Source organism: Salmo salar, chromosome 14 (genome assembly GCF_965601325.2).
Source record: "Salmo salar chromosome 14, fSalSal1, whole genome shotgun sequence".
In the NCBI taxonomy this organism is placed as follows: domain Eukaryota; kingdom Metazoa; phylum Chordata; class Actinopteri; order Salmoniformes; family Salmonidae; genus Salmo; species Salmo salar.
Window position 1 is genome coordinate 22,841,518 of NC_138304.1, and position 22,253 is coordinate 22,863,770.

Here is a 22,253-nt window from a genome sequence, read left to right on the forward strand (position 1 = left end):
TCCTGGGCTGGCATGGTTACAAGTGGTCTGCGGTTGTGAGGCCGGTTAGACGCACTGCCAAATTCTCTAAAATGATGGAGGTGGCTTATGGTAGAGAAATGACCATACAAGCCAGAGAATTGGAAGTTAGCTTTTCATGGTAAGGTCTACTACACCTGTTGTTCGGCGCATGTGACCAATAAAATGTGATTTGATTTAGACATTCTTGCAGTCAGCATGCCAATTGCACACTCCCTCAACTTGAGACATGTGGTAGAGGTCAACTGATTTTTCAACACCGATACCGATTTATTGGAGGACCCAAAAAATCCGATACCGATTAATCGGCCAAAAAAATTAATAAAAAAAGAAAAAGTATATTTATTTGTAATAATAACAATTACAGCAATACTGAATGAACAATGAACCCTTATTTTAAGTTAATATAGTACATAAAATCAATTTAGTCTCAAATAAATAATGAAACATGTTCAATTTGGTTTAAATAATGCAAAAAACAGTGTTGGAGTAGGTGGTAAAAGTGCAATATGTGCAATGTTCTGAGCAAGGAACTTAAACATTAGCTTTTTTACATGAGAATATTTGAAAGCTGGTTGTTCAATATTCCCAGTTAAGAAGTTTTAGGTTGTAGTTATTATAGGAATTATGACGCATCGACTATTTCTCTCACTACCATTTGTATTTCATATACCTTTGACTATTGGATGTTCTTATAGGCACTTTAGTATTGTCAGCCTAATCTCGGGAGTTGATAGGTTTCAAGTCATAAACAGTGCTATGTTTCAAGCATTGCTAAGAGCTGCTGGCAAACGCAGTAAAGAGCTGTTTGAATGAATGCTTACGAGCATGCTGCTGCCTACCACCGCTCAGACTGCTCTATCAGATCATAGACTTAATTATAATATAATAAACACAGAAATACGAGCTTTTGGTCATTAATATGGTCAAATCCGGAAACTATAATTTCGAAAACAAAACGTTTATTCTTTCAGTGAAATAGGGAACCATTCCGTATTTTATTGAACAGGTGGCATCCCTAAGTCTAAATATTGCTGTTATATTGCACAACCTTCAATGTTATGTCATAATTATGTAAAATTCTGGCAAATGAATTCCGGTCTTTGTTAGGAAGAAATGGTGACTCTGCTTGCACTGAACACAAGACAAGTGACACAATAATATTGCCTGCTAACATGCATTTATTTTAACTAAATATGCAGGTTAAAAAATATATACTTCTCTGTATTGATTTTAAGAAAGGCATTGATGTTTATGGTTAGGTACATTTGTGCAACGATTGTGCTTTTTTTCCCCGCGAATGCGCTTTTGTTATTCATCAGCCGTTAGGCGAAGTTGAAGTAGGCTGTGATTCAGTGATAAATTTAACAGGCACCGCATTGATTATATATTTATTTCACCGTTATTTAACCAGGTAGGCCAGTTGAGAACAATTTCTCATTTACAACTGCGACCTGGCCAAGATAAAGCAAAGCAGTGTGACAAAAACAACACAGAGTTACACACAAATAAACAGAAAAATCTATTGTTTTGTGTGTTTTTGACTATGTACAGTCTGTGCAAATGTAGGGAGGTAGGCAATAAATAGGCCTTAGAGGTGAAAATAATAACAATTTAGCATTAATACTGGAGTGATAATGTGCAGATGATGAATGTGCAAGTAGAGATACTGGGGTGCAAGAGGATAAGTAATAATATGGGGATGAGGTAGTCGAGTGTGCTATTTACAGATGGGCTGTGTACAGTGATCGGTAAGCTGCTCAGACAGCTGATGCTTAACGCAGGACAAGCTAATTAACTACACATGGTTGATGATATTACTAGGTTAACTAGTGATTATGTGAAGATTGTTTTTATACGATAAGTTTAATGCTAGCTAGCAACTTACCTTGGCTCCTTGCAGCCACAAGGTCCTGTTGATGCTGCACTCGCGTAACAGGTGGGCAGCCTGCCACGCAGTTTCCTCGTCGATTGCAACATAATCGGCGTCCAAATAGGCCGATTACCGATTTGTTATTAAAATTAGGGCCGATTTCAAGTTCAACCTCTAATCTGTGCCATTGTGTTGTGACAACTGCACATTTCAGTGTCCTTTTATTTTCCCCGGCACAAGGTGCACCTGTGTAATGATCATGCTGTTTAATCAGGTTCTTGATATGCCACACGTGTCAGGTGGATGGATTATCTTGGCAAAAGAGAAATGCTTACTAACAGGGATGTAAACAAACTTTTGCGCACAATTTGAGAGAAACAAGCTTTTTGTGCGTGTTGAACACTTCTGAGAACTTTTATTTCAGCTCATGAAACATGGTCCCATCACTTCAAATGTTGCATTTTATATTTTTGTTCAGTGTAGTTGGTATCCCGTTGCTGAATTGTCCCCCAAAATTAGCATAAACACCGTGAATATAATGTAGGTCTACCTGTTAGGGTAACTTGGGGTAATCCACCACCAGAGGTAAAATACCCCATGCCTGTACTTCTAACAGAAACCACTTCATGTCACCATACACCCCCCCCCCCCCCCCCCCCCCCAACACTTTCCCTGCTCACCTAAAAATGTAATCTGTCTCATCACAATTTAAGTCACTCCCAAAAAATGATTTTGATATAGAGTGGCATTTTACCTCAAGTTACCCTACCATTAACCCGTGTTACATTAGCCCCACTCTCCCCTTTGCATTCACTGCAAATTACGGAGTGGTAATGTGCTTAACTAGCCTAGTACGAACATCCTGATCTTGCAAGTTTGCATTCGGTTTCTCTACATGGATATCTGTATTGCGAAACAGAATGTTAACTCGCGAGATCAGGATGTTTTGTATGAGGCTAGTGCTTAAAACCTCTTAAGGATCCGCCGCCTTTTCTAAAAATGTTCGCCTAAAATGACATACCCAAATCTAACTGCCTGTAGATCAGGCCCTGAAGCAAGGATATGCATTTTCTTGGTACCATTTGAAAGGAAACACTTTGAAGTTAGTGGAAATGTTAAAGAAATGTAGGAGAATATAATACAATAGATCTGGTAAAAGATAATACAAAGAAAAAAATCAACCGTTCTTCTGTTCAAAATTTTGTATCAAGACTGCCCAAATGTGCCTAATTTGTTTATTAATAACTTCATGTTCAAAATTGTGCACTCTCCTCAAACAATAGCATGGTATTCTTTCACTGTAATAGCTACTGTAAATTGGACAGTGCAGTTAATTAACAAGAATTTTAAGCTTTCTGACAATATCAGATATGTCCTGGGAAATGTTCTTGTTACTTACAGCCTCATGCTAATCCCATTAGCCTACATTAGCTCAACCGTCCCGTGGATGGGACACCGATCCCGAAGATTAACCATATGGCTGCTAAAAACTCAGGTTTTAAAATGGTGCAGTTTGTGCATATTTAGGAGTTGAGAAACAAAGTACGAATGGAAAGCTGGGATCCCCCTATTTTAATTATTTGTTATTTTTTTAACAAAGGCCATTAAAACTGCTGTTTTTAACCGCAATTGCAAGAATTGTAGTGCATTGACTGCTTGTCAGAATGCATGTTTCCCTCACTATGGCACTCGTAACTTGAATGTGCCTCGAGAGGAATGTTTCTCTCACGTAGAACATGCATCAAGCCGACTAGATAAATAAACTATTCTACTATGGGGTTGTCATAGTTTTCTATTCATTACACGTTTTGTTTGCAAAGGAAAATAAAACGTGGACTGTTATAGCATCTTCATAGTGTGCCTCTGCAGACTTTTATTGGGGGGGAGTGGTGGCAATTTTGCCGTGGGTACAGCACCACATAAATGATTGCGACGGAAACACGAGTGTGTGCAGTAAGTGCCGCAGTCACCCCACACTGAGTCTGTCACCTGGATGTCACACTGCAGGGACGGATGTCCCCCCCTCCACCCCCCTGTATTAACTGCTTTGGCCACAGACTTATTAACACTACCAGTGTTAACCCAACCGTCCAGGCAGTCACCAGCTCAATGATAGTTCATGGATGGACTGCCAGTGCCACCTTACAGTATGATCTGGTTGCATCACTGCCTGGTATGGCAACTGCTCGGCCTCCGACCGCAAGGCACTACAGAGGGTAGTGCAAACGGCCCAGTACATCACTGGGGCCAACCCTTCTGCCATCCAGAACCTCTATACCAGGCGGTGTCAGAGGAAGGCCCTAAAAATTGTCAAAGATCCCAACCACCCCAGTTATAGACTGTTCTCTCTGCTACCACATGGCAAGCGGTACCGGGGCACCAAGTCTATGTCCAAGAGGCTTCGAAATAGCTTCTACCCCCAAGCCATAAGACTCCTGAACATCTATTCAAACGGCTACCCAGACTATTTGCATTGCCTCCCCCTCTTTACACCACTGCTACTCTCTGTTGTCATCTATGCATAGTCACATTAATAACTCTACCTACATGTACATACTACCTCAACTGACCGTGCCCCTGCACATTGAATCTGTACCGGTACCCCCCTGTATATAGTCTTGCTATTGTTATTTTACTGCTGCTCTTTAATTACTTGTTACTTTTATCTCTTGATCTTATCCATATTCTTTTGAAACTTCATTGTTGGTTAGGGGCTCGTAAGTATTAAGATTTTGATTTAAGGGGTCCATTCCTTTCTAGCATTCAGCAATGCTATGAAAGAGCAATTACTGTCTTGAAATGGTGGTTGTAACATACTGCACTGGGGAGGAGACTGGTTCAAATAGGGAATCTGTGGTGTTTGCACAGTCCACACACACACACACACACCACACACAATTTGAATAAGTGTACTTGGTATACTCACAGACAGTCTCAACCCACCATGGTAAACTGTTTGTAGGCCACACAGCAAACGATAGTGAATCAGAATGCAGCGGAATGAACCAGTGGCCTGGGAGCCAAGTCCAGGGTTGCATAACAAGTGCTAATTTAGTTTGAGCTGTGGCCATAATTCTGCAGCTCTGTGACGGGTCCTGGTGATAAAGTCGCCACTGTGCTACACCCCGTGTGAAAGCGCTGTAGACTAACAGCCATGCAGGCTTGGAACCAACCTCCTGTTTGTTTGGCTTGGTTGTAGGATTGTTTAGGGTTATTTTTTTAGGAATCCCACATTGCTGTGAAAAGAGTTCAGCACTAGATGCTTTTTAACCTTGTAACTGCAGCCCCAGTTGTTAGTTGTTAGACGCAGTGTTCAGTTTTCCTGCTTGTTGCCCAATCTGGCAGGGTTTCCATGGTTTAGTCTGGATATATCGTAGACTTTACTGTTCTGGATGTGAAAAGCCTCCCAATGAACTCTCAAGTCTGTCCATGTTATGAAAATACATTGGTGGTTATGGTGATTTTTGAGTAATATCATCTTCATTACAATGTGATCATGAATCCATATTGACATCGAAACGGCAACACCATAATAACAATAGGCTACTAAGGCTAGATGCTTTCTTTCCGGTATAATTCTGAAATAAAAGCCTTTTTACTCAAAACCAGCACATATTTCAGCTGTCTCGTACAGTTCCCAGTACCTCAAGTTCACTCTGTTACCAACTAGTTGCTTAGTAACACAAATTAATCATAGCCTGGAAGTAGGTCTTGCTGTGTGTGTGTGTGTGTGTAAAATAGTTTTTGTGGAATTGTTCATTAAATCATGTTTTGCTGTTTATTTCATTAGTCAAGTGTTGATATAGTCCCAAAATGTTTTGCATGTCAGTAATCAACTTTCAAAATACAGAAGGTGTCACACTTGGCTAGGTGAACCGAACGAGTGTGCTCGCATACTCCCTTAAAACACCTTTTGATTTGGAAAAACAAGAAAAAAGCGTCAGTAGTACTGTTTGTACTAGCCAGAATTAATCTAAATTGACTCAATAAATGTCATTCATTTTGATGTTTTTGGCGAGGACATCTTAGTCACCCGATTTATTTACAATATTTTTTTAAACCTAATTAAGATGCCTAGTGCAGTATTTCTCTAGTGGAAGGAAGGGAAAAATGAGCATGAAAACGATTCGTCTCTGGTTGAATGACCAACAAACACTTAAAGAATCTCTACTGTTGACCAATCACTGACGAAGGCGCTACCCGACCGACTATGGCTACCCAACTTCGACTTGCCTCGAGGAAAAATGTTGTGCCTGTACAGCCAAAGAGAAACAGTGCCAAAGACCAAAACGAACAAAAATGCCGTCATAATATATGCACAAACTTTTTCAGATGGGAAGCATGCGGACACTTTAAGGCTTGAATTGATAGAGAAAAATCTAATCTGATGTTAGATCTGCGCAGGCAGGAGGCAAAGTCTACCATGAGCTAGATGGACAAATGAAAACGACAACAAATAGCATTACCTGTTGATTCAGTAATGACGTGTAAGCACTCGGCCAAAGGTCACAGTGTGCTGCTCAGGCAACTAGGCCCATAGTTTCAAGCCTTCAACCAGGAGAGAAATTCCATCGACGTAAGGTGCTGTTTCATCCTGGTGCGTGTGTGTGTTCAGATCACATTACTGGACCTAATCGTTTACATTTACGTCATTTAGCACACGCTCTTATCCAGAGCGACTTACAAATTGGTGCATTCACCTTATGATATCCAGTGGAAAAGGTGTACTCCTACCCTAATTATTCTCTTAGAAAGCACTTGATTTTAAGGGGGCACCAGGATGAATCAATTGAGCTTGTTGAGCCAACATGACTATTTGAGCTGCCCTGTCATTGGCGCATTCCAGGGGGAAAGAATGGTGAACTCCTGACCTCCGATCAGATCCTCTGACATGGTAATGGCCAGACACACTGATTTAGGCCACGTTACATTTTATGTCACACTGACGATGGTCTAGCAGCCAAAACGTTTATTTTTGCTCTTGTTGCCTCTAAATGAATAACATGACATAATATAACTTTACAAATCAATTTTAAGTGCGGACCTTCTAAAAATGTATCAACTTTTATATACCATCCTAAGCATAGCTCACTGTTCTTTTCTGAATTCTTCCTTTCAATTGATTTGACTATCAACAGAAAGCTGATGTTCTCCGGCCACGCTCCCCCACCCATCCCCTCTCTCCAGTGCCCTGTTGTTGGTGGAGATCATGTTACAGGAGGAGGAAAGCACTGTTGCTCTCAACACACAGCATCACATGATCGTCCTGACTGACTGGGGGATTTGACCAGTCCCTGTTCAGAGCTGAAGTGTGTGTGTGTCACTGCTTTATGTGCACACCTGAGCACATGTTCTCATTTGGAAAAGATTTGAGTTGTTTTTGTCCTGCGTAGTTTTTGAAATTCACTTAAAAGAGAAGCTGTGATGGATGTAGGGCATACTAGGTTAATGTGCAATGAAGGACGCAACCCTGAAACGACCAGCCTCCATTGGTGAGAGTCAGTGAGTTTTTTTTTTGGGGGGGGGGGTGGTTTGGCATGATGAAATACATGTGAAAGGGTTTAGGTTATTTATCTCAACGCACCCTATTGAAGCAGAAGCATTTCATCCATTAACATGTCAAAACCCACCCACCTCATGGGTTCAAGTCTTTCTTTCTGCCAACACGTTTCATTTTCTATTCACTCCCAAAGTGGAAAAGCAGAAGTTGAAAAGGTCACAGCACCTGCTTGTAACCTCCCTGAGTCTGTCGTCTGATGAGTGACGGTTGACTGATGATGAGTCAGACTTGGTGCTTTAGTCATAGGGCTGAGTCTTACCGGCACGCCCCTAGCCCTATAGCCCTATACAGCCCTATAGCCCCCAGCCCTCCCATCTTCCATGTGCTGTTATAATCTCCACCCGGCACAGCCAGAAGAGGACTGGCCACCCCTCATAGCCTGGTTCCTCTCTAGGTTTCTTCCTAGGTTTTGGCCTTTCTAGGGAGTTTTTCCTAGCCACCGTGCTTCTACACCTGCATTGCTTGCTGTTTGGGGTTTTAGGCTGGGTTTCTGTACAGCACTTTGACATATCAGCTGATGTAAGAAGGGCTATATAAATACATTTGATTTGATCTTCCCTATGCCCTTCTGCTGTAAAGTGTGAGTGATGTAGTGTGTGCTAGGCTCTGCTCCCCCCTCTGAGTGGTGTGGTGGGGCGGCAGAGAGGGGCTAGGCCTGGTGGAAGTCACTTTTAGTCAGCTTTCGTCCCCACGCCTCCGTTTTGGTTTCTCTGGGAGCAGGTGCATCTTCAAGTGCTCTGTGGTTTCATACAGTACATATGAGACAAACCTCTCTTCTACACACACACACACACACACGGCGAGAAAGCTGTAGCAGATGTTTCTAGTTGGCCGGTCCCCAACAAATGTTCTTCCTGTTTTTACTCATTCTCTTATTGCAGTGCTTTCTGACTTGTTGGACTCAATTTCATGTTATGGTCCTCGCACGTTCAAGTGGTATCGCAACTGGTCCTCGCACGTTCAAGTGGTATAGCTACTGGTCCTCGCTCGTTCAAGCGGTATAGCTACTGGTCCTCGCTCGTTCAAGCGGTATCGCTACTGGTCCTCGCTCGTTCAAGCGGTATCGCTACTGGTCCTCGCTCGTTCAAGCGGTATCGCTACTGGTCCTCGCTCGTTCAAGCGGTATCGCTACTGGTCCTCGCTCGTTCAAGCGGTATCGCTACTGGTCCTCGCTCGTTCAAGCGGTATCGCTACTGGTCCTCGCTCGTTCAAGCGGTATCGCTACTGCTCCACGCATGTCTACAGAGAACTTGGCTGAAAGTTTAATGCTAACTATAGCTCTCTCTTGAGCCCATTGAATGTACAGTAGCTGTCTTAGGTTTGCATCGAACTGCATTATGCCTCTTCTTGTTCAGGCTTTCATAGAGAGGAGTGGATGATGCCTGAAGGAAACCTGCAGCAGAAGTTCATTAAGAAGAATGTGTCTCATATAAAGCCACGGTGAGTCAGCTGAATCAACTGTTCTCATTCCCTCCCTGATATTGTGCCTTTTCTGCTTTGGAACAGACCTGTGTTTACTATAAGAAAAGTAAGCCTTGTCCGAGCCAGAAAGGGCCCATGGTGCAGGAGGCTGTCTCCTGTTACAGTAGCGTGAGGCTGATTGATTGTACAAGTACACCCCCTGGTGAGGACACTGGTCAACGGTGTTTACTATAGTGTGTACTATATTTGTATCTAACAACAATCTACGTTTTACTAGCAATTACCGGCACATACACAACTGTACGATAACAACAAGCCCTTTGTTTCTATAAATCAGCTGTTCTCCAAATGTTGTTGTTATATAATGTTCTGCAAAGTGAAAGTAAAGGGGGAGAGACCTCTGCAGGTTGACAGGGCTAGTGAAACGAAAGCCAGCTGCCTGCTGTGTCAAACGCACACTGCCTCCACCTCTTTTGCCAGTCCATTATTGCTTCTGCTTTGTGTCATGTGACAAGAGTAGGCCATTATCTTGGTGAAAAAGGAAACCACTTTTCGGGCCCGGCGTCAGAAGCTATTGGAATTTTCGAGCGCTGTACTCTGGCTGTGCTGTATTTTCAGGGGGGTGGGGAGGGGGCGGGGCCAGGGAGGAGTGGGGGGAGGGGATTGGAGCTCATCGGCCGGGCGGTTCAAGGAGGATTTGTGCTGTAGTTTGTCAGCTGTCATTAGGAGCAGATGACACAGGAGGGTAATCTGCTTTTTGCGCACGTCCTTGCTCCAGCATGTGCCTCTGTCTACATCGCTGTGTAGTTTCTACAGTGCCGTGACTGCCTGCCTGCCTGGACTCAACGTTACTAGGCTATCTAACTGAGAGGGCTGCTACTGTTTTTGCTGTGAAACTGAAACTACAGTAGCCATGGGTCAGCCACTGTGGACTTACGGACCGACCTTTGGTCAAAGCGGTAAGTAATGGAATAAATAGGCCTAGCTATTGTTTCACAATGGAAGTGGGCAAATATTTTGTTTGTTGGTACATTTGGTGCTGTTTGTTTTTAGGCAAGTGTTTGTGTGGGCTTTTATCTACACAACAAACTTCCAACCTTATTCTGAGAGGTATTTAGATGTCCACAGAACATTCCATTAGCTCTTTGTTGTCAGCAGTCCTACTCGATGTCACCTGAGATGAACAGGACAAGCCTCTTGTAAACTACCCAGTCTGATCAGGGGGCTGGTATACTGAATTAACTGTTTGTATAGAGTTGGTTCTGGGAATAATATGTGGCGTGTTAAGTGTGTACAGGTGATCGACAGTAGGACATTCCTCTCTCTCCATAGGGAATGGGGTTTTTGAGACGCACACAGTGGTACAGTAGGCCCCTGGCCACCGGTCATGGAGCTTCTCTTCAGTACAGGGCTGAGGAAGGTGAACATGGCTCTTTAACACAACACCGTGCCTGCTTCTTGCCTGGCCTGGTGTAGCATGGGGGATAAAGAGGTGCCACTGACAGTCAACAAAACTTCCATGCGACTCTGGTTTAGTTGTTTTTGTTTTCTGAGCCTAGATCGTGTAGCACGAGTGCCAGTCTGTTTGTGCTATCATGCCAACTCCCTTTCACTCATTTGGCTTGACAAGGACAGCAATTTAGTAGGCAAGTGCACAAACGGATCTCGGACCAGGCTATAGAATGTAATGCAGCTTCAGCCATTGTTGCTGTGTTTTCACATGGATGCGATAAAGCCAGTGAGTTCAATGTTTGGAATGCAGCTGCAAGGCAGCTCCATTTTTTGGGGGGACCTAATGTCCACTGTGCCATTACTATATATGATTCCTGTCTGTGTTAGGAAATGAGTTAGCCACAGGGTTGGTGTGTTCAATGCTATTGATCCGGTTCCATGATCAATGCATTCTGACATTGCTTGCGTCGTAAATGGCACCCTATTCCCTATGTTGTGCAGTACATAAGGCCAGAGCCCCATGGCACTGGTGGCATTTGGTGTCCCAGACATTGTCAAGCCCACATAGGCGGCAATGAGTTGTTCAGCCTGTTATTTCTATGTTGCTTTCCATCGGCCCATTGAGCATAATCTAAATAATGTTTCTAAACTAATGTTGTGGGCTCAGTCAGTGTACAGAAATCTATCTTAGAATGAGTCCAAATGATCCTCTAAGTAAATTACAGTGATTGACTGGTCGTTTTATGCAAAAAGCAATTTGGGCTGTATTTGCATTGAGGGAGACAAACTGGACAGAAGTGGGTCATTGACGATGAGCACACTTGGTCTACACTCCAATCCACTTCGCAGCCTGCACACACACAGTGAGGCAGTCGTTTGCTGCACATTCCAGCACAGAAGTGTCATAAGAAAATTAGGAAAACAATCAAAGACGGTGTTAGAAATGCCTATCCTGATTTACCGTGGTAGCAGCCTGAGCTGAGCCGATAACATCGGGTTGGTCCTATGCAGTGTGTCAGTATGAAGAGTGAGCCATTTTCTTCTAGATGCATCCGGTCTTCTGGATATTCTATGATATCACCGTTAATTGAGCAAGGTGGGTGTGAGTCATCATAGGTTGTCCCAAATGGCAGCCTATTTCCTATAAGTTCCTGAGACACTGAGTCTACAAAACATTAGGAACAGCTTCCTAATATTGGCACCCTATTACGCTATATTGGCACCCTATTACCCTGTACAATGCATTCGGAAAGTATTCAGACCCCTTGATTTTTTTTCCCACAATTTGTTACGTTACAGCCTTAGCCTCAATCTACACACAATATCCCATAATGACAAAGCAAAAAAAATTTTTTATAGACATTTTTACTAATGAAAAAAACGGAAATATTACATTTTAAATAAGTATTCAGACCCTTTAGTCAGTACTTTGTTGAAACACTTTTGGAAGTGATTACAGCCTTGAATCTTCTTCAGTATGACGCTACAAGCTTGGCACACCTGTTTTTGGGGAGTTTCTCCCATACTTCTCTGCAGATCCTATCAAGCTCTGTCAGGTAGGATGGGGAGCGTCGCTGCTGGATGGGGAGCGTCGCTGCACAGCTATTTTTAAATGTCGTAAGATATATTAGATCAGGTTCAAGTCCAGGCTCTGGCTGGGCCACTCAAGGACATTTAGAGACTTGTCCCGAAGCCACTCCTGGATTGTCTTGGCTGTGTGCTTAGGGTCGTTGACCTGTTGGAAGGGAACCTTCGCCCCAGTCTGAGGTCCTGAGCGCTCTGGAGCAGGTTTTCATCAAGGACTCTCTTTACTTTGCTCTGTTCATCTTTACCTTGATCTTGACTAGTCTCCCAGTCCCTGCCGCTGAATAACATCCTCCCAGCATGATGCTGCTGCCACCACCATACTTCACCGTAGGGATGGTGCCAGACGTCATTAGGTGCCTTTTGGCAAACTGCAAGAGGGCTGTCATGTGGCTTTTACTGAGAAGTGGCTTCTGTCTGGTCACTCTACCATAAAGGCCTGATTGGTGGAGTGCTGCAGAGATGGTTGGGGTTTTGGAAGGAACTCTGGAGCTCTGTTAGAGTGATCATCGGGTTCTTTGTCACCTCACTGACTCAGGCCCTTCTCCCCCGATTGCTCAGAATGGCCGGGCGGCTAGCTCAAGGAAGAGTTTTGGCGGTTCCAAACTTCTTCCATTTAAAAATGGAGGTCACTGTATTCATGGGGACCTTCAATGCTGCAGAAATGTTTTGGTACCCTTCCCCAGATCTGTGCATCAACACAATCCTGTCTCGGAGCTCTATGGACAATTCCTTCGACCTCATGGCTTGGTTTTTATTCTGACATGCACGGTCAACTGCGGAACCTTTTTTTATTTAGACAGGTGTGTGTGCCTTTCCAAATCATGTCCAATCAATTGAATTTAACCCAGGTGGATTACAATGAGGTTGCAGAAACATCTGAAGGATGATCAATCGAAGCAGGATGCACCTGAGCTCAATTTCGAGTCTCATAGCAAAGGGTCTGAACAGTTATGTTAAAAGGTATTTGTTTTATATTTTTAATACATTTGTAAAAATGTCTAAAAACCACATTGTGTAGATTGAGGAAAATGTTTTATTGAATCCATTTTAGAATAAGGCTGTAACAAAATGTGAAAAGTCAAGGGGTCTGAAAACTTTCGGAATTCACGTTGATCAGGGCTTGTAGAGCTCTGGTCAAATGTAGTGCACCATATGTCCTACTACACCGGCTCTGACGTTCGTCGGATGTGGCAGGGCTTGCAAACTATTAAGGACTACAAAGGGAAACCCAGCCGCGAGCTCCCCAGTGACGTGAGCCTACCAGACGAGCTAAACGCCTTTTACGCTCACTTCAAGGCAAGCAACACTGAAGCATGCATGAGAGCACCAGCTGTTCCGGACGACTGTGTGATCACGCTCTCCGTAGCCCATGTGAGCAAGACCTTTAAACAGGTCAACATTCACAAGCCTGTGGGACCAGACAGATTACCAGGACATGTACCAATTGGCAAGTGTCTTCAACCTCTCCCTCACCGAGTCTGTAATACTTACATGTTTCAAGCAGACCACCATAGTCCCTGTGCACAAGAATGTAAAAGTAACCGTTCTAAATGACTACCACCCCGTAGCACTCATGTTGGTAGCCATGAAGTGCTTTGAAAGGCTGGTCATGGCTCACATCAACACCATCATCCCGGAAACCCTAGAGACACTAATTCGTATACCGCACCAACAGATCCACAGATGACGCAAGCTCAATCGCACTCCACACTGCCCTTTCCCACCTAGACAAAAGGAACTCTTATGTGAGAGTGCTGTTCATTGACTACAGCTCAGCGTTCAACACCATAGCGCCCACAAAGCTCATCAGTAAACTAAGGACCCTGGGATTAACCACCTGCCTCTGCAACTGGATCCTGGACTTGCTAACGGGCCGCCCCCAGGTGGTAAGGGTGGCAACAACTCATCTGCCACGCTGATCCTCAACACCGGTTTCCCTCAGGGGTGCGTGCTTAGTCCCCTCCTGTACTCCCCGTTCACCCATGACTGCGTGGCCAAGCATGACTCCAACACATCATTAAGTTTGCTGATGACACAACAGTGGTAGGCCTGATCACCGACAACAATGAGACAGCCTATAGGGAGGAAGTCAGAGACCTGGCAGTGTGGTGCCAGGCCTACAACCTCTCTCTCAATGTGAGCAAGATAAAGGAGATGATTGTGGACTACAGGAAAAGGAGAGCAGATCAGGCCCCCCATTCTCATCAACAGGGTTGTAGTGGAGCAGGTCGAGAGTGGTCCAAACACACCAAGGCAGTTGTGAAGAGGGCACGACAACACCTTTCACCCTCAGGATACTGAAACTATTTGGAATGGATGGGTCCCCAGATCCTCAAAGTTCTACAGCACCATCGAGAGCATCTTGACTGGTTGCATCACTGCCTGGTTTGGCAACTGATCGGTATCTGAACGTAAGGCGTTACAGAGGGTAGTGTGTCCGGCCCAATACATCACTGAGGCCAAGCTTCCTGCCATCCAGGACCTACATACCAGGCGGTGTCAGAGGAAGGCCCAAAGAATTGTCAGATTCCAGTCACCCAAGTCAGACTGTTTTCTCTGCTACCGTACGGCAAGTGGTATCGGAGCACCAAGTCTAGGTCCAAAAGGCTCCTTAACAGCTTCTACCCCCAAGCTATGAGACTGCTGAACAATTAATTAAATGGCCACCCGGACTATTTACATTGACCCCCCCCCCCCCCCCCCACTTTTTTTTTTTTTTTTACCCTGCTGCAACTCGCTGTTTATTGTCTGTGCATAGTCACTTTACCCCTACCTACATGCACAAATTACCTCAACTAACCTGTACCCCTGAACATTTACTTGGTACCGGTGCCCCCTGTATATAGCCTCGTTATTGTTGTTTTACTGTTTTTTTTATTTGGTCAATATTTTCTTAACTCTATTTCTTGAACTGAACTGTTGGTTAAGGGCTTGTAAGTAAGCGTTTCATGGTAAGGTCTACACCTGTTGTATTTGGTGCATGTGACAAATAACATTTAGATTTGATTTGACCTAGGAAGTCTGAGTGGGCCAAGGAACGTCGGCAGGACGGAGCCCTGATTCAATTTGACCTGTGGGATCAGCCTGATAATGGCTAGCTCAAGCTCTCATTCATCGTCTCGTGGAATTGATTATTCTGCAAACAGAGATTTGTACACCAGCATGCGTAGCTATAGGGCTGCTACAGGAAAACTAGGGCTCCTAATCCACACTAAAGAAGATTTAATACCCAGTGTATGTGTCTGATGGGAGGGCTTGAGCCCTGTTACCATGGCTTTTCTATAGGCTAAGAGATCTGTCTGTACAGGCTTAGACATCCTCCAAAAGTCTGACTCACTGACTGATACATCTCACTGAGTATGAGGGTCCCTGAAGCCATGGTAGTCTCTGCATTCATGGTGTTTCAACATCCTCAATAAGGCTATTCTAAACTCAGTTATTTAGGAAAGGAATCAGCCCTATGTGATGAGAAATGTTTTAATTTCTATTCCTGTATTTGGTTGTGCTGGCCAGCCTTAATACTCTTGTCAAAGCACTTGACACTCCAGGGAGAAGGATGATGAAGAAGAGAGCAGTCACGTCTGATGATGATTATGACATCATGGTGTTGATCCCATAGATATCCTATTAAATTAGTATTCTAATTCCATGGTTGATCCAATGGTAATGACCTCACAGATCATAGAAAGCATGCTGGGACAGATTGTTCCATCACTGTCCGCAGCAGGCTCTCTATGAATTAACAGTAATGTAGCATACCACAAAATGCTTACACCCCAGCATCTTTTCCTTCCAATCCAATACTAATGAAATTAGAGGAACCAAGTGCCTCACAAAGTAAACCCATTTAAAACAATTTCTGCAACGAGAAGAAAACAGTTCAGAGGTCAACTGAGGCATTACAGAATTAACCGTTGGATTGATCACCGCTTCCTAACGGGATTATCTTCCTGATCAAGACACTAACCGCTTTGCTGCCTTTGGGAGACCACTGGTCATGTAGTGTGTTATTTTCAACTATAAAACAATGAACATTTGAAGTGTTGTGGACCTTTGCAGGCCATGCAGCGTGCTGAAAATAATACTATTTTTGAATTGAGTATTTTTGCCCTTAGGAGGAGTGAGATTAATGCCTATATTCCCTCATGTTATGGACCTGTGGAAATTGGAAGACTTATCCTAAAGATCCTAGAGTGCATTTCAACGAGTAAAAAAAGTGTCACTAAACTAACAAAAATAGGACCTGGTTTTCTCAGCAAGTATAAAGGTGCAAAAGTGAAGGAATCTTCTCTGGCTTGTCCAAAAGGAAAGCTTCTACTGTGTCATATCAGCTCTCTTTCCTATTACAATGACAACCAGTCCTGGGTGATGAGGAACTTCAATACTGAATGGAGGATTAAGCACACTGGACAGCCGACAATGTGTTTTTAAAGGTATATTCCAATTGAGCCGACATACAGCGTTTACTATGAATGCAGTCTCTGTGAAATGCGGGAACATTGCCTTTAAAAGCTACGTTGTCTTCGACCCGCACTCGGATTTGAAATGTGCCTGAGGTTACTCCTCTGTTATTATCATCATGACAGACCATTTTAAAGGGCTTTTGCCATTTTTGAATGTGAAAAAGTATTAGAAATTGGAAGACCTTGCTCCAAATCACCATAGTCAAAGCCTGGTATTCATTGCTGACTTTGAAAAGGCTTTTGATTAAGTATGACTGACTGGAATGTGTCAATATATAAATGAATGAATGCCTGGAATGTTTGCATTTTTTTCTTTGTGGAAAAATCACCCTGATTAACTCTTTACGAATATCTGAGTTTAGCTATTTGCCTATGGCCTTGCCTAAACCTAGCGACCGGTTTATATTTATATATAATTTATTTTTATATGAGCAAAAATATTCCATTTTATTTGGAATGGCAAGCCAGACGAAATTAAATGGGCATATTTTATATAATCAATATGAATTCGGAGGAAAGAAATTATTAACACATTAAACCTCTCACTAAAAGAGTCAGTCATACAAAAGTTGTACTTAAATCCAAACTGGTCCTCTAACAGATTAGTAAGAATGTCAAAGCCCATGTTCAAGAATGGCCTTTTCCCCTTTATTCAGATTACAACCTCTCTCACTTTCGGTTATTTGAAAATCATCTCCAAAATATCGCTCTTTTTAAAACGAGCCATAGAAAGTTGGTTGAAATTTCAGTTTAATCCACCAGAAAGACAGAACAAATATTATGGTTAAACTCAAATATACTAATTGATATAAAAAATACCTTTAACATTTTTTCCAAAAATAGTATCTTTAAGTTATATCATAAATAGGACTGGTGGAGTTGTCACACATGCAGCTAACAAAACAATACGGAAATGTCTGCTCTATCAAAATTACAACCAACTAATTGCGTTACCTCAAATGGAAGAGGCAAGTGGAAGGGGGGGAAAAGTAAAACTTGTTTGTCAGCCCTGCATTAAAGACCAAAGTATACCAGTTTCATTTTAAGGAAGAGAACATTGATAGCTGTGCCATATAGATGGCAGAGATTTTCAATGTACTGATTCCATGGCACATGGTTTATGAACTGAGAAGCAAAACATCCCTGGATTCAACATTTTAGATTTTCTGTTTAAATTATTATACATTCTTGCAAAATAGAATGGAGGAAAAAAAGTGTGTGTGTGTACACACTACCGTTCAAAATGTTGGGGTCACTTAGAAATGTCCTTGTTTTTTAAAGAAAAGCACATTATTTATTTTTTTGTCCATTTTTAAAATAACATAAAATTGATCAGAAATACAGTGTAGACGTTGTAAATGACTATTGTAGCTGAAAATGGTAGATTATTTTATGGAATATCTACGTAGGCGTACAGAGGCCCATTATCAGCAACCATCACTCCTGTGTTCCAATGACACGTTGTGTTAGCTAATCCAAGTTGATCATTTTACAAGGCTAATTGATCATTAGAAAACCCTTTTGCAAGTATGTTAGCACAGCTGAATACTGTTGTCCTGATTTTAAAGAAGCAATAAAACTGACCTTTAGACTAGTTGAGTATCTGAGCTGTGGAGTATCTGTTGTCCATTACTTTACTCCAGTTGGGTTAGGGGAAAATATATTTACAAACAAATATATGGGTGATTGGAAAAGATGCAGACAATTACATAGATTGTAGCTTCCATCAATCTTCAATATTAAAGCTGATCTACCCCCTAAAAAAAAGTCTATAGTGTTCCTCAACTTTTGTCGACGGTGGAAATGGCTGAATGGTCTGTATTTTGAAATAATTAATAATGCTAATAATTGACTGCATTTATGTAGTGCCTTTCCAGATGCTCAAAGCGCTGTATGGGGGGAATCACAACTCATCCACCACTAATGTGTAGCACCCATTTGGGACATTATTTGTATCTTCTGACTGCATAGAGCTGCCACCTTGTAATGGAATGAGGATGTAGGCTAGGCTCTGTCCATGCATTTATTCCAAGCAGCCAGACAAACAGTTGTGTTTGCTCTTGAAACATGTCGCCCCACATCACGGGGTCATGGTGACCCTCCAATGCAGGCTGTTTGCAGTGGCCTGCGTCCCAAATGATTCTCTATTCCCTATGTAGTGCCATAGCGCTCTGGTCAAAGTAGTGCACTATATAGGGAACAGGGTGCCGTTTGGGACGCCACCTCTGTTGACTGATACTGCTTTCACATAAGATTTACGGTATTTTGCCAGATTTCTTTTATTTAAAAAAAACTATTTTAACCACATTCTCATCTGCATATGGCATTTTATACCTCCCGTGCCCACGCTGGTGACTGGTAGATGTTGGGAGGATGTATTTTTTAAAATAAATCGTGTGTGTGTGTGTGTGTGTATATATGCATGTATGCATGCATACACACACGATTTATAAAAAAAAAATATATATATATATTAGTACCAACAATTTTTTTTACATTTGTTTAGGCTGGTCCTAAGACTAATACAATGTGTTTTCAAAACAATAGAATGGCTTATTTTGAGTTGAATTATGTTACGTCCAAATTAATGAAATCAATAGTTCATTAAACAGACACGACACACCTAACTCAATCAGTCAATATGTATGTATGTAGTAAGAATATAACAGAATAATATATATTTTTGTCACGGGAATGTGTGGAACTGCTGTCATATAAAAAAAAAAGGTTATTTTGAAACAGAGCCAAAGCCCCGGCTTTTATGCTCCATCTCTTTCCTACCCTCACTCCACTTTAAGGTGCAGGAGTTGGGTCTTACATTGAGTATCCTCATCATGATACCGATAGACAATAATAGCAATCCTATTTTCTAAAGCCTGTGAGTCTTGTGTTCATATTTCACAACCTCTGTGGGCTTTTGGAGTTGCCTATACGCGAACGAGCAAAATAATAGGCCTACACTTGATTTGGGCTACATTATAGCATCCAAAATGTTTCTGATCAGTGATCGATGAGCAAACGAATTGATGAGTTGTAACAGCTCCACTTATTGGCCCAGCCAGAAACCAATGAACCAAATGGCCTATACAGACGGAGATTCAGTTTAAATCACATTGATTGAGACATGTCCGTGAAGTCACAGGCTTTTGGTAGGGAGTAGGTCTAGGCTACTAAGCGACTGTGTGAAGAGCAAAATAATTCACTTGTTAACCTGATAACATGCTGACAAAATGTGACCAACCGGCTCGATTCGGTCTTATGTAGCAAAATTTCAAGTTGTGTTTTTACATTGGCTAAAAGTACAGACTCCGAGCCAGAATATGCTATATCATACACTACAGTTGAGGAATGGGAAAGTAATTCTGCTTTGAAAGTTGATGAACTTGTAACCTCACTTTTGACAAAATGGCCTTTGAATGTTTTGGTACCTACTGGTGAGCTCTTTTTGTCTAGACCCATTCAGCATCGTTCACACCCTTTTTAAGCTTTATCCCCACCCATCTCTTTAAGGATTCACATGTGAGGCCATGTACTAAACAACCAAAGATTTCAAGACTAAAGGCTGGTTTATTCCTCGGGTGTGTTCGTAAATGTAATCTGGAGTGCCAGAGTGTGCTCGTAGTCTCAGAGCGTTGTCAGATTGTCCATACGTAAATTCGCTCTCGGAGCGTTCAGAGTGCACACTGGACGCTCTGGCCGAGGAGTAAGGTTGATCAGAGCGTTCTGTCCTAACAGCACCCAAGCTAACTGGCTAACATTGGCTAGCTTGCTAGCTACTTCCAGACACATTAGACAACAGCTCACACTGACTATTTTACTCGCCCTAGCAGAGCTGGTTAGGCAGTTTTTTCGTTATCCAGAGTGTTGGTGACTGCAACTGTGCTGCTGGCAACAATTTAATTATGTTTTTTGCCTACTTGCGTAGTATTTTGTTAAGACATGTAGCTAGCTATCTAAACAATTGAACCATAATCCCAATTCATGAAATTACTACCCTGCATGAATCTGCAGGTAGCTAACCAACCAGGTTCAATGTTAGCTAGCTAACATTAAGCTGTAACTAGCAAAGCAAAAGTCTGAGATTAGCAATAATATTACTACACAGATCATACACGTAACGTTAGCTAGCGAGCCAGCCAGCTAACGTTAGCTAGCTAACAGTACACTTGAAATGAAAATGACTTTCTGACAAAATTAGAAATGTGTAATATCTGAAAATGTAGCTAGGTAGACTACCTTAACCGTATGCATGGATGGACGCTTCTCCCTCTCTGTCATGGTTGCCCTTAGTTTGAAGATGTAATCAGGCAACAAGTGTTTTCTCCGTCTCCCTTAGCTATCATACTCTAATTCCACAGACTGCATAAGGGTTGCTCTCCGCTGTCCTCCAGACAGCGGAGAGCAACCCTTATGCAGTTCTTCTGCGTGATATCTTAAAAAAAAAAAAAAACCCTGCGTTAGAAAGGATTACCTACACATACTGACTAGCTCAAATAGACAGAAGTGTGCTACATGGCAGACCAATCCGAAAGAATCTCTCGGCATGTCCAGCCCATTCATTATCTCAGCCAATCATGGCTAGCGGGAAGATTGCTGGCTTTTTGTGGCTAAACTAGGCTTGTAATTTTAACCATTTTATTTGTATTTACAGATGGCATACACATTTGTTATTAAGCCGCATGAAAGTTCACATGTTCCAGAAGGCATTTCTGCCAAAAAACACGTTTATGTTCAAATGGCTCTCCTGTGAAGTAATGAAGCTTACATATGCCTAGTTTCCTGAAACGGGTCACAAATGTTCTAATAAATGAGCCAACTAGACAAGATGATCACGAGCAGCACTCAACTTAGCTAACATTTCCACAGCCTAGTTGTAGCCTAACCAATATCCAAACGGAGATTCAGTGAAAACAAATATCTGAAAATGTATTTATCAAGACGAGTCTCCACGCTTGTCTCAAAGCAGTGCGATGGCACTGCCCCAATCAAAACAGTGCTGAAATGATCTAGTTGACCACAAGCGGGTAGGCTATTGCTTAAAATGTATTACAATGATTGGATGACTTTGGTAGTTTCATTAAGCAACAATTTGATACAAGCCTTCAGTTGCATTAGCTTACTTTATTCCAATATTTTCTTCATTCAGTGATATTTATTCCTACATGTAATTATTTCTGGATCCATCCAGTTGTGGGTAAGAAAACAGTGTCTGCTTAATGGTGGGCTATGTGAAGAGATGGGAGAAATGACATGCCTCGCAAAGTTTAGAACTGGCAGGGGGATGGTTAACTGGCGCTGCCGAGCAACCATCAAGTGTTTTTAAGAGCGTAGTGCGTGCCAGTGCCGCCTCCGTTATTGCGGCTACGTTTCATACTAAGCCGTATGCAGAACTTTACCGAAATGATTACTAGGTCGTTAGGCGTAAATACCAGGTTTGACTTTGATACAATGGCAATGCCAATGCCTTTCAGATATAAGGAAAAGGGTCAACAAAAAAATTGGCCGATTTATGGTAAAGTTGGCAGAAAAGCGACTTTAGTATAAAAAAATGTACGAGTCAAGTTTGACCATGCCTCTGTGGTATTGTATTACCACTACCTTCAGTCTCGCCTGTTGTCTCTTCATCAGGAGTAGTTAATTTTACTGAAATCCCAAATGCATTGCCAGTCAGTCCACTCACTATATCTGTTAGGACATTTTAGGACATCTCAACTACGGTGGCTGAAGAGGAACACGCAGCAATTATTGGAACACAGAACAATTAATGACGGGCTGTATCCCAAATGGCACGGCTATATTACGTTGTCCCAAACACCTGCTCTGACTGAACTCCGTGTCATGCTACTTTTCTCAGAAGTGTGGAATTGTCTGTAATGTA

General features: G+C 42.4%; 1 protein-coding gene across 7 annotated transcripts in view; it reads left to right on the forward strand.

The window, feature by feature from the left end:
- Nucleotides 1-22,253, forward strand: part of LOC106568819 (nuclear receptor coactivator 2) — a 73,837-nt gene that overhangs the window by 4,242 nt on the left and 47,342 nt on the right. The window contains exon 2 of one of the 7 annotated variants that reach the window (XM_045694070.2): nt 8,807-8,891. The exons of 5 other annotated variants lie outside the window; for them this stretch is intronic. The gene's annotated coding sequence lies outside the window, so the exon portion shown is untranslated. Of the gene's footprint in view, nt 1-8,806; nt 8,892-9,552; nt 9,833-22,253 lie in introns of those variants that run through there. One more of the 7 variants, XM_045694069.2, reaches the window with a different exon arrangement.